Raw genomic sequence first — 18113 nt, 5'->3', positions numbered from 1 at the left:
CCGAGACCCGGGAGCAGCGGTCCTGGATGCGCACGGCCCGCGTCCCAACTCAGCGCCCCACGTCCCCGCCCGTCAAAGGGGTCGCGTGACCTTGGCACCTCCCTTATCCCTCTGAGCCTCAGTTTCCCCACCCGTGCACAGTAGAACCCACCCCCTGGGAGTCTTTTGGAACGCTAAAAACGCTGAAATTTCTCGTGGTAGGAGGGGTAGTCTTGCCAAATGTGTTCCCCCTCCCCAAATAAAAACAGGTCACTCGAAAAGAGCCGGGGCTCGGGCTGTGGACCCAGAGTCATGGCCGGGTGTAACCAAAAAGAACCGCTTCCCCACCCCATCCCAGAGCGGAGAGGAGAGTGGCAGTGGCCTATGGCATTCGAACCCGGGCCCCTCAGTCCGCACGCGGGGATCTTTTATGGAGGATCCTTCCAGGGCTCCTCTGGGTGTGCGGGAGCTGGCAGGAGCTGCAGGCGGGGAGGTGTGGGGAGGGGCTGGATGAAATTCCAGAGGCAGAACCCCTGGGGTTCCGCCTGAGGGGTCATTTCTATTGCTGAACTAAGCCAGAATAGGGTCCTGGCACTGCTCTGTCCAGGGAACACGATGTGAGGTGTAGGTGCAGGGGTTAGGGGAGAGATTACAGATGAGACAGCGGTGCTGTTTGCCCTAAGGACAAGGTGGATGCCCAAATGAGGGAGAGATACTTTCTATTTTCAGAAGGGTAAGTGGTAGGGAGAGTCCCACTAGCGCATGGGGTTACATTTACTGGAGGTGAGAGAACTTTGTGCTGATACTTCAGGATGGGGCCCTAGGATCGTTAATTCTGTCCTCCTTTAGCGAAAATCCCAGGTAATTGCCCCCTCTACGATCATGCGGATAAACCAAGAACTAAGAGTCCCATGAAATAATGGATTAAAAAAATGTGGCATATATACACAATGGAATATTACTCAGCACTAAAAATAATAAGATCATGGCATTTGCAGGGAAATGGATGGCATTAGAGCAGATTATGCTAGTGAAGTTAGCCAATCCTCAAAAAACAAATGCCGAATGTCTTCTCTGATATGGGGGGGGTGACTCAAAATGGGGAAAAGAGGAAGAGCATGGGAAGAAGATTACCTCTAGTAGGGAAGAGGGGTGGGAGGGAAAGGGAGGGAGAAAGGGAATTGCATGGATGGTGGAAGGAGACCCTCATTGTTATACAAAATACATGTATGAATACTTGAGAAAAAAAAGAATGGCATTACCCTAGATTAGGTAGAGAGAAGTGATGGGGGGAGGGGAGGGGTTGGGGAGATAGGAAGGATAGTAGAATGAAACAGACATTATTATTACTGTGTGTATATATGTGATATGTGACTGCATGACCAATGTGATAAAAAAAAAAAAAAAAGAAGAAGAAGAAGAAAGAAAGAAAGAAATACTGGTAACCAGAAGAGGTTAAGCACACTTCAGGAGGCACCATACAGAAACTCTGATTTAATTGATTCTGTCCAGGTATTGGTCTATTTTAGAAGATCCCAGAATTCTAATAGCTTGGAATCCACTGCCCACATTCTGTTATATGGGCCCAAGGATTAGAATTGGTGTTTCCATTTTCTTTGGCACTAGTATTAGCTTGAGCTCCATGAATTGCCATTTTTGTAAAAGGTTCAACATGGTCACCTATCAACTTTCTTTTCACCTGTTTCTACCAGAGAGTTGAGGATAATGATGCCTCATGGTCTTTGCCTAAAGTAGGAGCATGTTCCCAACCCATCTACCCAATAGCTCATACCTAAGGCCTTCAGGAAACACTTGGTGACCAGCTAGTTCTGCTTTCTGGAATGACTCCTCAGCAGGTGACCTTCTCTGGAAAGCCTTCCTGGCCCTGTGAAGCACCCACAGTCCCTACCCTTCCATGAAGTTTCACAACTACCACTCTGTAACCTCATTTTGTGGTCATCTGTCCTCCCCTCTTTGGGGTACAGCCTGTGGAGGGTAGCAACTGACACTGGGGAAATGACCTGGCCCACTTGAAAAAGCACCATTTTCATCACCTCGTCCCAAATAGCAAAATTTACAAAATTGTTCAAGTATCAAAGTACATATTCTCTTGTTAAATGGTGTGGTTTGATATTTTAATGATTTTTTAAAAGCAAAGCTGAATAATGTCCAAAGATGATCAAATTACATGAAAATGTGAGAAGTGCGATAAAGTTATCTGGGTACAAATTTCATAGATCAGTAGTACCCTCTTGCACCTGTTGGTTCTTACCTCTTTCCTTATTCAAAAAATTTATTTGGTAAAAAGAAAAATAAAAGTTTCTTTGGTAGGGTTGGCATCAGCTGCCATCCAGAAAGCCTGAAAGGATTTATATTCAAGTTTGAGAAAAAGGTTGCCCAAGGGTACAATACCCTTTGCTCACTGCCACACATGCCAGTCTTTAAATAAAGTATCCAGGGCTACAGGGTACCAAGTTGCTTCTCCATCATTCTCATACCTGTTGTACCATTGACCTCTGTGGTGTCTTGGAAAGAAACTTTTATCACCCCCATTTTGTTAACGAAGAGTCAAAGACATAGAGATGTTTGGGAGATGGCCACAAGTCACAAAAGGGACATGCCAGAGTCTGGCCAAAGAATAGAACTCCTCACTCCAACCCCTTTTGTTAAATCTCAGGAGGGACAAGAACTCACAGTTGTTTTTGTTGGTGTGGACTTGTATGCAGATGTTTTTAATACTCTCTCCCCATTTACCAGGTTGGAAGGTGAAAACTTTCAAATGGACACTTTGCAACCAGGAACAACAGGAAAGTTAATGTTCAGTATAGTGAAATGTTACACCCTGTACTCTTGGTGGGTATAACAGGTCAAGTTGCATCTCCTCCAAAATTCATACGATGAAGTTAACCTCCAGCACCTCAGAATGTGGCCTTACCTGAAAATAGGGTCATTGCTGATATAATTAGTTAAGAGGAAGCTGTGCTAGATTGCAGGAGGCCCCCCTCCAATATGATTGATGTCCTTATAAAAATGGGAAATCTGGACACTGACCGCCTCCAGAACTGCGAGGCAGCTCTGTGGGTGAAGCTGCCCGGTCTGTGGTGCTTTGTTAAGGGATGCTGACAATTATTACACTTGCATGTGGTCTGTCCTGGATCGTGTTCCATGCTGCAGTGAGTACATATTGAACAATAGCCAAGGGGATTTGAGAATCATGGTGAGAAATTCTGTTCTTCTGGGGAGCACCTGCCTCCCTCATCAGAAGTCAGCGCCGTCAGCCACTTGGTGTGCACATGCCTGTGAGGGCCAGCATCTGTTACCTCTGCGTCACCACAGCATACACTTTCCTCCTAATAAAAACAAACACATGCTGGGTGTGGTGGTGCCTGCCTATAATCCCAGCGGCTCAGGAGGCTGAGGCAGGATGATCATGAGTTTAAAGCCAACCTCAGCAAAAGCAAGGAGCTAAGCAATTCAGTGAGACCCTATCTCTAAATAAAATACAAAATACGACTGGGGATGTGGCTCAGTAGTCGAGTGCCTCTGAATTCAATCCCCAGTATCTCCCTCAAAAAGGGGGTGGGGACAATTTGGGCACCCTTGTTCACATGAAGGCGGCTGGGATTCAAAATCTTGTTTCATGTTAGTACAGGGAGCTGCTGCCCTCTTTGAGGGCTTTTTGAGCAATAATGCCACTGGACATCCCTTTGCTTTTCACCATTTAGTAATTAATCTCTCCTGTCTATCTTTGTATTGAAAGCCTCACCACTGCAGAGGGCCCTGGCCTTTGAAGAAACTAAATGAATTGCAGCATCATGGGGGTGATGCTGAGTGGGTTCAACCTGGAGCCTCAGCCCATCTGACCCAGATTCAGCACACAGACTCCACAAAGCAGCCATGTGGTGTCATGGCTAAAAGAGTGTGGACCCTGCTACCCATCCCAACTGCATAACTTTAAATAAGATACTTAACCTGTGCTTTGACTCCTTCACTGTGGATCTGGGAGTTCGTGCCTAGCTCCCTAGGTGTCATGGAAAGAAAGGTCCACATGCACAACAAACCTGCACTTGGTATATGTAGAATAAAGACAGTTTTCCTTGTAACAATTCAGTGTTTTCTATACATGGAAATGGGCAAGGGTCATTCAGATTCTTACAACAAAATTAGGCATCTGATTAGTGACCATAATAGCTGGGAAAGCCAACTTACCCAAATTCTATTGGTGGAGAGTTCACTAATTTCTACTGACTTGGTCAGAGATTTGGAGGAGTGGGTGCAACTCCATTGCCACTTCATATTTAGGAACAAAATCTCCCTTATGAAGCTGCTGGGAGAGATCAGCCTCTACTTCTGTTGACTCTGAGCCTCTTGCAGAAATGAGCTTGGTCAGGAAAGAAGTTGTTGATTCAGTGCCCATAGGATAATCAGTAAAGTTAGTTTTGTTCAAATAATTTCTAAGTAATCAAATGATCCTCACTATAGTCTCAGAAATGGCAAACATTCAAAGCTGATTGACAGGTGCTAGGGCTCCACCCAGACCAAGTTGAGTCCGGTTATGGTTTGAATATAGGTCCCAACCAAAACTCATGCTGGGCATTAATTCCCCAGTGCAGCAGCTTTCAATAGTGGGCCTAGTGTGAAGTGTCAGGGTCATGGAGGTGGAGCCTCAAGAATGGATTAATACTGTTTTACAGGACCAGGTTAGCTACCATGGGAGTTTGATCCCTCTCCTCTTCCCCTTGTGCTCGCTCACCCTTCTAATTTCTACCATGTATGATTAGCATGAGACCCTCACCAGAAGCTGAGCAGATTCTGGTACTGTGCTCCTAGACTTCCAGCTTCTAAAACTGTGAACAAAACAAACATCTTCTCTTTATAAATTATCCATTCCCAGTTATTCTGTTATAGTAACATAAAATGGACTACAACCCTCAAATGCTGGCCTTTTCCCATTTTTCCCCTTTATAAAGGTGGCTTTCAAACACCAGCTTCATCTGATATGTGACACAAGTGTGTGTCCCAGCCCTTCTTGGGACATCTTTTTTGCTTAGAGCCTGTGGGGCATAGGAAAGGGTTCTTAGTCACTTAAGGCCCGCAATCAGAACCCATCATGAGCATCTGTTTAGGATTCCTCCTACCAAAAAGTGATGGGAAAACCATACACACTACCTTCACCCAAAACCATGAGGTGGCATTTCTAAGACTAAAGGCCTGGGTGTGGCCACAATTGCATCTGTCCCACAGCCCTAGAGCCTGGAGGAATCCTGTGATGGGGGCTTCACTGCCACCTATTCACGTGACTTGGTGGGAGATACTGGTTGTCCTGTGCTCCTCTTTGGAACCAAGGCAGCACACAGACAGCCGGAACCCAGGAGAAGAGGTCCTGGTGCTAAAGGCAGGAGCTGCAGCTGCAGAAAGGGGATGGAAGACAATCTGCGGACAACCAGGGAGCACACGGGATGCAGGATCTGGGCTCACTGATTCAGCCACTTTGAGCATCACTAGTCTTTTGATGTCCCTTGTGGCACAAAAAGAAGATGAAGCCAAAGATGGTGATCGAGGCTTCTGAGGCAGCCCTGCCATTGGCCTCTGCAGGACTGAGGGCAACACCTCCTCAACACTGTGCCCAGGGTCCCAGACCAGCCGAAGGAATGCCAGGCATCAGATAAACAGTCACTGTTTGTCCCAGTTGTCAGGGAAAACTAGCAGTTGAGCATTTGGGCAACTGCTAAACTACCAAACGTTCATGGCACATAAGGTTTGGTAGTGAACTGGGCATAGTGGCACAACCTGTAACCCCAGCTATTCAGGAGGCTGAGGCAGGAAGATTGCAAGTTCAAGGTCATCATGGGCAACTTAGTGAGATTCCATCTCAAAATAAAAAATATTAAGTAACCAGGTTGTAGTTCAGTGGTAGAGCACCCTTGGGTTCAACTCCAATGCCACACACTCACACACACACACACACACACACACACACAAAGGTTTTGGCATTGAGCAAAGCAAGCACAGCCCTGCCCTTTCAAACTCCTGGCTGAGTGAGAGAGGCAGGTGCTAACCCAGTAATCCTCAATGTGTGATCAGAAGTGTGACTGCTCCAAGAAAAGCACCTGCAGAGATGTGGGGGGACTCATGCATCCTTGGTGTCCTCTTTCTCCCAGTCCTCTCTCCCTAAGTTACCTTCCCTTATTTAACATCCCTACACTATCTGCATGTAGAGACCTGCAGCCTGTCTGTCCCATCCTGTCCACGTTCTAGGATGGAGACAACAGGTTATTCCAGCCCACCCACATACACTCAGGTTTTCCTAAGGAAGAGTCAGTCATCTTCCTAGATGTACATCACACACCCCAAAATAGCCCAAAGCAAATATATCCTACTTCTGTTTTTTTTTCAATTACAATTTATTTATATTAAATTCAAAAGAAATTATATTCAAAAGGTTTACTGAAGAGCCCCAAATCTCCACTTCTTTTCTGAATGAAAGGCAAGTTCCTGTCTGTTGGTGGACATGGCATGTGGCACATGGGTCCACCAAGGCAACATGGAGCAAAATTTCACAGCAAAGTTCACAAAGGAGCTGGGGATAGAGGGAGCACAGCGCTGGGGTTAGGTTTTAAAACTGAACATGAGACATGGATGCAGAAGAAAGCAAGCACATGTAATCTCAAAATATGCTGAACTGGTGTCTTGATTACTTCAAGCTGAAATCACTGGAGAAATTCTAAGTTCAGAAAGGGCCATTTGGCCTGTCTTCTACATGCAGCAAGCCTTAAAGATTCTTCTGGGAGGGGTGTTCTTTACACACCGAGGCTGGAAAATAGACTTAATTACCAGAGGCTCCTAACTGGGGCTACCATGAACCTGAATGTACAAACTCTGAAGTAACCCTTATCTTCCACAAGCTTCCACATACCCCCCATAGATGCTTAATAACATCCCTAATCTAATCCAGAGAACCATCTGTCAGGTTATTCCTTCACAAACTTATCATTCTTTGTCTAAAAAGTATTAAAAAATTTGTGCTTTGGTCATTTTTTTTTTGGACTTCACTCTTTTGTAAAGATCCCCTTGTGCCTATAAATTTAATAAAATTTTCATGCTTTCCTCTGGTTCATCAGCTCTTGTATTAATTGTGTTTTTACATCCAGCCAAAGAGCCCACATAGGAACTAAGTGAGGGGGGGGCGGTAGGGGAGAATCACTTTCTCCTTTACAACACCCTACACTTCACTAGCCAGAACTCCTTTGGTCCCAGGGTAACACCTCCCTGAGGTCCCACAAACCCTTCTGAGATCCTTCCTCTCTTCCCTTCCCCTTTACAAATTAACTGATATCCCAGGTTCTTGGGTGTCCATCAAAAATTTTAACATCCCTACACTATCTGCATGTAGAGACCTGCAGCCTGTCTGTCCCATCCTGTCCACGTTCTAGGATGGAGACAACAGGTCATTCCAGCCCACCCACTTACACTCAGGTTTTCCTAAGGAAGAGTCATCTTCCTAGATGTACATCACACACCCCAAAGTAGCCCAAAGCAAATATATCCTACTTCTGTTTTTTTTCAATTGCAATTTATTTATATTAAATACAAAAGAAATTATATTCACCAAGGTTTATTGAGAGCCCCAAATCTCCACTTCTTTTCTGAAAGAAAGGTAAATTCCTGTCTGTTGGTGGACATGGCATGTGGCACATGTTCTGTTCTTACTAAGCCCTCCAGTGCTCAGTGGGATCAACCTCATGGGACTTTGCTGGCTCCTGATGCTCAAGGTCTGTCCTCATCTATGCTTTGAGCTTTTCCATCAAGAATTGCAACTCCAGTGTGATTTCCTTGGACAGATTCTTGATCAATCCTAGTTGTCTCGGGGATGACTGCAAACTTCATAAAAGATGCCTAATCTTTTCCCCCTCTCCTTGTGGGAGTGTCTTTTCAGGGGACAGTGATGCTGGAAAGTGCCAGGGACTGCAGTATTGGGAGAGTAGAAGTGGCCATCTCTAGGTTGCTTCCTTGCTGAGTGTGGCTCAAGAGCATTTATACAATAAGCTGCATCTCTCCTCCTTCTTTCCTGCTCCTCCTGATGGGCTTAAACCCTGTCCACACAGTTATCTCAGAAAGGACACTGCATAGTAATATTTGGAGTCTGATGGACAGGACAATATATGTCAAAGTTTTTTTTTTATAAAGAAACAGAACCAATAGAGTATGCGTATGCATGTGCACATGTGCATGCATGCATGTGTGTGTGTGGGGGTGTATACACATACATACACCATATGGAAAAAGAGACTCATTTTAAGGAATTGACTCAATGCAATTGTGGAGGCTGGCAAGTCCCAAATCTGCAGAATGGGTGGGAAGGTTGGAGTTCCAGGGAAGAAACCATGTTCCAGTTCACTCCAATATGATGATCTGCTGGAGAATTCCTCATTACTTGGGGGAAGCTAATATTTTTTGTTCTGTTGGGCCCTCAACTGATTGGATAAGGCCCACCCACACTATAGAGAACAAGCAGTTTCATTCAGAGTCAGTCAATTTAAATGTACATATGAAAAAAATGTTCAACATCTCTAGAAATTAGAGAAATGCAAATCAAAATTACTCTAAGATTTCATCTCACTCCAATCAGAATGGCAGCTATCAAGAATACAAACAACAATAAGTGGGGAGGATGTGGGGAAAAAGTCATACTCATACATCGCTAGTGGATCTGCAAATTGGTGCAGCCAATATGGAAAGCAGTATGGAGATTCCTTGGAAAACTGGGAATAGAGCCACCATTTGACCCACCTATCCCACTCCTTGGTTTATATCCAAAGGACTTAAAAACAGCATACTACAGGGACACAGCATATCAATGTTTATAGCAGCACAATTCACAATAGTTAAATTATGGAACCAACCTAGATGCCCTTCAGTAGATGAATGGATAGGGAAACTTTGGTATATATACACAATGGAACGTTACTCAGCATTAAAAGAGAATAAAATCATGGCATTTGCAGGTAAATAGATGAAGTTGGAGAACATAATGCTAAGTGAAGCAAGCCAATCCCCAAAAAACAAAGGCTGAATGTTTTCTTTGATATGAGGATGCTGACCATAATGGCGATTGGGGGGAGAGCATGCAAGGAATGGAGGAACTTTAGATAGGGCAGAGAGGAGGGACAGGAAGGAAGGAGGCAAGGGGTAGGAATGATAGTGGAATGAGTTAGACATCATTACCCTAAGTACATGTATAAGACACGAATGGTGTGAAAATACTTTGTGTACAATCAGTGTCTTGAAAAATTGTGCTGTATATGTGTAATATGAAATGAATTGCATTCTGCCATCATGTATAACAAATCAGAATAAATTTTAAAAAATTAATTAAAAAAAATTAAAAGAATGCAGACTAAAAAAATAAAAAATAAATGTGACCTCATCCAAAATCCCCTTCACAGACATATCTAGAATAACACCTCATTAGATTTCTGGGCATGCCACTCAGCCAAAATGACATAAAATTAACCCTTACAGAGAGTTTGGCCAAAATCCCCAGAAAGGAAAAGTTTATTTGCCTGAATCAATGACAGGTCACATGCTCTGCCAGTGGGCAAACTTTCAAATTAGAAATGTCCTTCCAAATTCAGGACTCGAGACTTGTGATGTGAATGTGAAACAGGGCTGGGCATATTTCTTTTGAGAAGGGGTAGGAAGGACAATAGAACCTTCCAGAACTGTCTCACTGTGGATTTTGTTGAGAGGTAAAAAATTGGTGGGGAGGGAACTGGGGGCAGCAGGAAAGAAGCCTCAGGATACCCCCAGACTTCATCCTTTTTCCAACACTCTTGATTTGAAGGAAATGGGGCTAGGGCCTGCTGGTCATGGGCCCATCATGACCACTGAGCCGTGGACTCCAGAAACAACCATGTCCACACCAGCCTAACTCAGCCTCTCTGTGGCAGCTTCTTCTTTGCCCCACCCTCACCTCCAACTGAACTGAGATGTGTGCACTTCAAGCAAGGTTGGGGGCAAGATCTCCCCAGATTTGCCCCTAGGTCACCCTTATGAAAGAGTCCATTTACTCCCCTAGAACTCTGGGGACACCAAGGCAGAGAAGCCCCACCCTGTCCCAGGAGCGAACAATCCGGTGTGGGAGGCAGGAGAACAGGAAGCCACTGAGACAATAGGGGCCAACTTGCTTCCCCCAATGGCTCTTCCCACCAGAAGGCATCCAGGAAGGGCTGTGGGCAGGATGAGGCACCTGGAGCAACCTGAGGACCAACGAGGTCCCCTGGCTGAATGAGGACACCAGAAAGGATTCTCTAAATCCCACCCCCACCCCCCAAAGGTTTTCAGGGTCAGCATAAGCCCTTGCCTTCCTCCCTGTCTGTCCCCCAGGTGGCTCATCCACAACAGGGACAAAAGGCAGCGGGGAAGCAGAGCTCAGGTGCTTCCCCAAAGCTGCTGCCAGGACTCGATTATTTATAGTGACACTGGGGACCTAAGCTGACGAGCGTTAAATGGATTTGTGTAAACCATCCTGGGGCTGCAGATGGGGAGGAGGCCGGAGGGCTGGGCAGCAGGCTCACCCTGAAACGTACCGGGAAAATATTTAAAATCAGGTCTGGCTGGGGAGAGCGGAGCGTGGCGGAAAGTCGGCGCTGACAGCTGCGTCTGAAAGGCCGGAGGAGCTTCAGCCTGAGGATTTGCACTAAAAATAGCATCGCTGGCTTGTGGGTAGAGAATTTGACCCAATTAGAGATTACCAGTTTCAGGAATTACTGGAAAAGAAATCTCATTAAATAGGTTAAATATAGGAGCCTGAAGCTTAAAAGGCCATTTGGGATTAAAAGGAAAACCAAAACTCCAGAAGGATTTTAAAATAAATTTTGCATCTCCTTTTGAGGGTAGGGGTCTCCTGCTCTACACATGCAGTCTGTGCACTGAAGGGACCTGAGATAAGCTCATGGAGCCCAGCATTTTACAGAAAGGGCCAGAGGCTCCTGCAGTGCACCCTGATAGCCCTGGACCTCTGCCCAGTGTGGTCCTGGTGGCTACTGTTCCTGTTCGAGCTAAACAGTGCTCCTCCCGCTCGAGATCTGGGAACGAGGCAGCAGCTCTGATCACACTTCACACACACACACACACACATACACACATGCATGCACGTGACAGTGCTCATGTCAGCACACGATGAATACAAACCAGACTCCACCCAGCCCATTCTGGATTCTCTGTATCTCTGCACACCACCTTATCCTGGCCAGAAACCCAGCCGCACACTCCACACCTCCCTCTCCTCCCCACGTCCAATCTGTCACCAAGTCCTATGGATTCCATCCCCAAAATAGTTCCCTCCCCTGCATCTCTGCTCCAAGCCCATCACTGCCACTTGCCACCAAGGTCTTCAGAGATTCCTCCACTCTGCCTTCGGCTATCCCCCAACCCTGCTGCTCAACCCTGCTCAGTCTCCCACACATCTTTCCAGACATATGAAGAGGGTCTTACCAGTTTCTTGCTCTAAAAAAATCAATGATTTCCTAGTGCCTCAAAGAATCCCCTAAAGTGTGTTTTTGCAGCACCGGAGGCCTGAGAAAAACCCTAAAAAAAGAAATGCTGTGTTAGAATGCATCCAAGAGATGCTGCGAGCAGGAATGTGCTTAGCTTCATTTAAGGCAGCATTTCCAATTTGTCTGACCAAAGAACACCTAATGGCATCCTAAGGATAGGGGAACCAGTAAGCAACTCAGCCCTGCAGCTCTCAGACCTATAATGTCCCTCCCCCAAACACACCTTTGTTTAGTCACCTGTAAACCCAACTTGTCCCTTGCAATCTATAGGTGCATCTTGCCAGCCTCCTGCAAGATGAAACCCTTGTCCAATCTCTCTTGTTCCTTTCAGAAAATTTAGGGAAAAGTCAACTGTCTTTACTCACACTCAACACTGAATACTTTTGGTCACCAAAATACATGAAATACGTGCATTTTCCTCCATCAGTTTTTTGGGGAGCTACCAGGGATTGAACCTATGAATGCATAACCACTGAGCCACCTCCCAAGCACTTTCTTTTCTTTCTTTCATTTATCTATCTATCTATTTATTTGATACAAGGTTAAGGCTGACTTGGAACTTGCAAATTTCCTGTCCCAGCATCCCAAGCTGCTGGGATTAAAGGTATACACCATCGCACCTGGCTTTCTCTATCAATTCTGACAACATCTGGGTGCCCTAAAATTCCACTTAGTTCTGACTGTATCCACATGGAGTTAGTATCAGACCCCACAGATTAAAGGCTCTGTCCCACAGGCTGCCTCCACTTCAGATGCCAATCACGGCAGGCAGGAGGTCCCCTGGCCACTCACCACCTCTGTCTCACTTGGCTACAAATTGAAGGTTCTCACAAAATTGAAGGTTCTTTGCTCTGGTTTCGTAGTTTGCTAGAGCTACTCAGGGAACTCTGGAAAATAGCTTCCTTACTCAGTTACCAGTTTGTTACAAAGGACATATCAAAGAATACAGTTGAACAGATGAAGAGATACCTAGAGTGGATTTGGAAAGGTCCCATGAATAGGTGCTTCTGGCCCTATAAAGTTTTGGGGTCCCCCACCCTCCCAACACATGGATGTGCTCTTGGTCACCAATTGATAAGCCCTCTGAGCTTCATCATTTTGGCTTTTTAATGAAGATCTCTCTTCAATCATTGACCATTGTTGATGAACTCAACTGTTAGCCCTTCATCCTCTCTCAGAGTTAAGGATGGACTGAAAGTTCCAACCCTATAATCTCATGGTTGGTTCCCTGGCAGCCAGCCGCCATCATGAGGCTATCCAGGAGTCCCAGCCACAGTCATCTCATCAGCATTCAAAGATACAACTCTTCAGAGACTCCAAGGACCTTAGGAGCATGCCAGGAAATGGGGGCAGAGACCAGATTCATATTTTTTCTTACTTCACTCAGTTTTACCCATTCCTTGGCCAGAAACCTCTCAATTATATCTGAAAGAACTGGAAGCCCAGAATGCAGAGTTGGTTCATGCAAGTCTTTGCCTAAGGCCCAAATTTTATTTTCTAGACACCAAAGAAGTGACCCAACCTAAGGGATAGTTGCACTTCTTTGTCCACAGCATTCCAGAACAGCCCTACCACCAGGCAGGAAAGGTCCCCATTTGTGTTCTCAGGCACATCATTGCAGAGGAGAATCTCAGTTTGTACTTCAGATCTCCACCAGGGTATCTCTGGCCCTGCCTTGGTCATGTGCCTGAGACAAGGGATGTGCCAGGGTGTTCTGACCAGCCAGAAGGAACCTGGGGTCAGTATTGACCCTGGGGCTAGGGGTTGTAGGGGAAATACATAGAAAGACATCTTTATGGGAGCACATTGGATAAGATCAGGACACTGGTTGAACAAAACACTGTCACTATGTCCACTGTTTGTGGCCAACCCAGTTGCCTCTTCATTGATGGACAGTTCTTTACTGCCCCCTCATAGGTCCCCCTTTTATTCTCCCTTCAGTCTTAGCACTCTCCAATGTCTGTGTAGTTAGTTGAATGAGGTCCCCCCCAAAATTCATGTTCATCCAAAATCTCAGAATGTGACCTTATTAGGAAATAGGGTTTTTGCAGATGCAATTAGTTAAGGATCTTGAGATGCCGTCATCCTGGATTTAGGGTAGACACAGGGAAGAAATCTGTGTGAAGACAGAGGCAGCTTTTGGAGCAACATTGGCAGAAGCCAAAGATTGTCAAAGATTGCACCTGGAGTGTGGAGGGGTCCCCTTTGTTCTTCCTTGGGTCTTGAGGTGGGCTCTTCAGGTGGGTCTAGGAACCAAGTAAACACAAGAATGATTAATAGGAGAAAAACATGCAAGCTTCATTAATTTTACATGCACATGGGGATCTCTGCAATTGTGAGGTCCAAAGGAATGGTCAAATCAAGATGCTTTTATAGTTTTTAGACAAATAATGACAAATTTGTGAAGGAATAAGGGAACAAATGAATCTCTAGACTAGGGTTATAAATTCTAGGGTGTAACTGCAAGATATAGAGCAAGGTATGAAGCTAGTGGAAGTTAAGGCTGCTCTAAAGACTGTTCATTCAAGTTCATTATAGTCTCAGTTTCCAGCCTCTGGTAATCAGAGGCTATTTTTTTACCTTGGTACAGGGAAAACACCCCTTCCAAAAGAATCTTCCAGGCTTACTGCATGTGGGAAGGGCTAGGCCACATGGCCCCATCTGAGCTCTCCAGGCAATTTCAGCTTAAGATAATCAATATACTAATTTGGCATGGTTTGAGATGGCACGTTCTTAATTCCTTCACTTTGTGACCTAGTAGTGAATTTTTGTAAATGTTCAATATGTTCCTAGAAAACTGTTTGTTCTCTAATTGCGGACAACATAGCTCTACAAACGTAACAAAGAAAATGAGTTTGTAGCCAGGTCCAGTGGCGTGTGGCTGTAATGCCAGCTACTCAGGAGGCTGAGGCAGGAGGATCACAAGACGGAAGCCATTGTCAGCAACATAGTGAAAACTCCATCTCAAAAAAAAAAAAAAGTTTATCTCCTTGTTCCTTGTTCTTTATTAATGTTTTGTCAGCTTGATCTGTTAATATTTGAAAGAGCCATATCTGATGGTGTTTGCAATTTCTCCTTGTAGTTCTACCAGTTCTTAATTTATATCCTTGGAGGCTACTTTTTGCTTGCAAGTTTAGAATGATATCTTGCCAATGAATTGAAACCCTGGTCTTTATGATGTAATTTTCTCTATGCCAATAACACTCTGGTATGGAAGTTTTGTCTTGTCTGATACTACACCACCAGACAGCTAGCTTTGGCCAGCATTAGCCTTGTTGACCTGATTCTTTACTGGCAACTTCTGTGTGTCATTACCAGTTATAGCTCTTAAGAATAAAATATTGCAAAATTTTGTTCCCAGACCCAGCCATTGTCTTTTATGCATTCTACAATCCAGAGCAACTTTCTGGGTTCATTTTATTTTCCTCTTGGAGCAGTTCCTTAGAAGCTTCATTATTGTAGCTATTTTGGTGTTAAGAGTTTCTCTCTTGGTCTTTGATTTTCTGGCAACATCTTCATTTTATCCTCTTTCGCTAAGTTTATTCTTCAAATGGCACAATTCCAACTTGGGAGTTACTCTTTTCTCAGCCCTTTAAAATAATAATCCACATTTGTTTCCTTCTATTTGTTGCTGTCTGGAGTCTGTGCTCGGTACACCCTGTTCCATGGCCGGTGAAGGTCTATCTTTCTTCTTCTAATGGCTCTCACTGTCTTCTTTCTATTAGAGCCTCTGCACTTGCTCTTTGGTAAGTACACTTTAGTTCATTTCAAATGCTGTTCATCACTAGTTTATGCTTCACCTCTGATCATAACAATGTCTGGGGACCTTAAGGATCTAAATCGGATGACTGTCACTTTCAGTCATTTGTTTCTTTGCATCCTTGATGATCTCTGAGTATGAACTCAGACTTGGTTTATATTAATTGGAAGAGAACTAGGGGGCCTATCTGTGGGATGTTTTCCTACAGAGAACTTACACTTCTGCTAATAGCCATGCACACTTCGGATTTTATTCCCAGACGTTTCTTCCCTCCCTTTTCCCTTTCTTGACTTTTGATATGAAGACTTTCAACCATAAAGAGGGTGAAAAGAGAATTTTCTTTGAACTAATTGAAAGGAAATTATAGAGGCTGTGAAACTTCATTTCTAAATACCTCAGCATTTGTTTCCTAAGAATAAAAACACGAGTTCACCATCACAGTATTATCGTCACTCTTAGGAAAATCCAGTAGACTGGCCACTGAGTCATTTTTCATATCCTCTGAGGCCCAGACTGTTAGGTCGGTTGAGGTGGCTAAGGGAACAAAGCACCAGGCAACAACCAATCAGATGCCAACCGACAAGCAGTGATAACCACCTGCTAATCAGTAGGGTCTCCTGACTGATCCTGGCAGGACATGGAGCTCAGCAAGATCCCCTGACCAACGCCTGGAGGACAAGGGACCCTAAAAACCTCCCTTTCCTGTCCTAAGCCCTCCCTTCCCGCCCTAAGCCTGATAAAATTACAATCTGGCTGAGCCTGGGTGTGACTCCCTGGGACCTGTTCTGTTGGATGGGTGTCACCCAGGAGGGAATCTCAATAAAGCCTTGTTCAGCAGCTTTTAATCTGTCTCCTTCTGATCACTGGTGCCTGACCTTACACAGACCATATTCACATTTTCCACACTGTTTCCTCAAAAGCTCTTTCTTTGGTTTATTTTCTAAACTAGGATCCAATCAAGGGTCATATATAATAACTGGTCAGAATATTTCTTTTATTCTTTTTTAATATAAAAGTTTCTTTCTTGAACACATAATCACTCAAGTGGTATCAAGTGCCCCAGGACCAACTCTCCCACCCACACTATGTGGATGGATTCCATCCCTGGGTCCTAGGCAACAGCTCATCAGAGTAGAAGACAGCCCACTCTCCCTGTCCCCCCACCCCTCTCTCAGTGGGAAGACCCTTTTTGCCCTCCCCACCTCCATCCCTGTCCCCTTTCTTCCCCCTCAATTGGCAGATCCTCTACTCTACCCCTCCCACTCAGTGGGGCAGACCCTCCTTCACTGGTGCAGGAGGCAGGTCAGCCCCCTGGCTCTTTCCATCACAGCAGTCTCAGCACTTCTTCAAAGGCTGAATAATCACTCCATTTTTAGAGTCACCTCTTTACAGGAGACTGGAGTTACTAGGAAGAGATCTCACCTGGACTGGTGGAGTAGAAAGAAGTCCTAGTGCAGATAACAAATCCTAAGAGCGGATACAGCCAGACAATGAGCACTGCAGGTTTGTGCAAAGTGAATGCCCCCACACACACCCCACCGCACATACATACAACCAGAAACTTTCCAAATTCTAGGTGCAATATCCTGAAGCACCCCCCAAAGCCTGCTGGTCATGGTCAGAGCACAGGTATAAGGCCTGGGGCATGGGAGAGGGTGGGGGTGCTACAAGGTCAGATCCAATTGAGCTACTCTCAGGTGTGCAGGGCACCTCCTTGGCATTTTAATCCTCTCTTCCATGGTCACTTCAGTAGTGTTTTAATTGTTTTTCCCTATGAATGTTAATTAACAGGCAGTAACAGAATAGTTACTCCCTGTCTGTATAAAGCACCAGGAGAGAAGCTGGTAAGGAAAAAAAAAAAAAGAGGTCTTTTCTGGAGAAGGAGGAAGGTCTTGCCTAAATTATTCCAGTTCTCTCTTCTTAAGACAAAAACCTGGCCAAGTAAATTGGGCGTGGAGCAGGGACCCCTGGTTTATCATCATGCCTATCCAGGCCCTGGAGAGGTGGCTCCCATCTGATTAATATCTGTACCTCCTCTGGCAGGTTAAGGACTGGGTGTTAGTAATTGTGAACTGAATAAATGTAGGATCTGACTTGTTTTTCTCTATGTTTATATTTTGTCCTGTCCAGCAAAAGAAACAGTATGACAATATTAATATACATGTGCTATATACTTTTCTATTGTCAAAGTCCTTTCCCTGAACATTCTCATTTACTTATTGGTGCACACAGCAACCTGTCCTGTGGTGGATTTCAAACCTTATCACAGTAAGATGATTTTTCTGATCATAACATTTTTTTTTTTTGGTAAAAGTTTTGTAAGCCACAGAAACATGTATAAAGAGGAAAATGCCTATATTCTCACCAGCGAGAGACACTGTGGATGGCAGCATTGTGGTCACTTGCAGTCATGTATGATCCTCCTGCCTCGGCCTCCTGAGTGGCTGGGATTAACACTGCCCCACCATGCCAGGCCCTCATCCACATGTTTTAATCCAATCAGTGTTTGCTGAGTACCTGCTGCCATAGACTGAGACCTGGGGACAGAGAATTGGGACATAAAGTCAAATCAGAGATAGCCTGTGTGGTCCAGGACCACAAGAGGGAAGCCGAGGTACCTGAAGTCTGGCGAGATCTCGGCAGTTTCCTAGGGCTGCCATACCAATATCACCTCAAGCTGGGTGGTCATTTCACAACAGAAATTTAATCTCTCATTGTCTGGAGTCCCACAGTTCAAAATCAAGGTGTCAGCAGGTTCAGGATCTCTCCCAAACTTACAGAAGAGGATCCTTCCTGGCTCCTTTCAGTTTTGGGTG

This window comes from Marmota marmota, unplaced genomic scaffold (genome assembly GCF_001458135.2).
Source record: "Marmota marmota marmota unplaced genomic scaffold, marMar, whole genome shotgun sequence".
In the NCBI taxonomy this organism is placed as follows: Eukaryota; Metazoa; Chordata; class Mammalia; order Rodentia; family Sciuridae; genus Marmota; species Marmota marmota.
The sequence above is the reverse complement of the archived record's forward strand: the minus strand, read 5'-3'. Positions refer to the sequence as shown.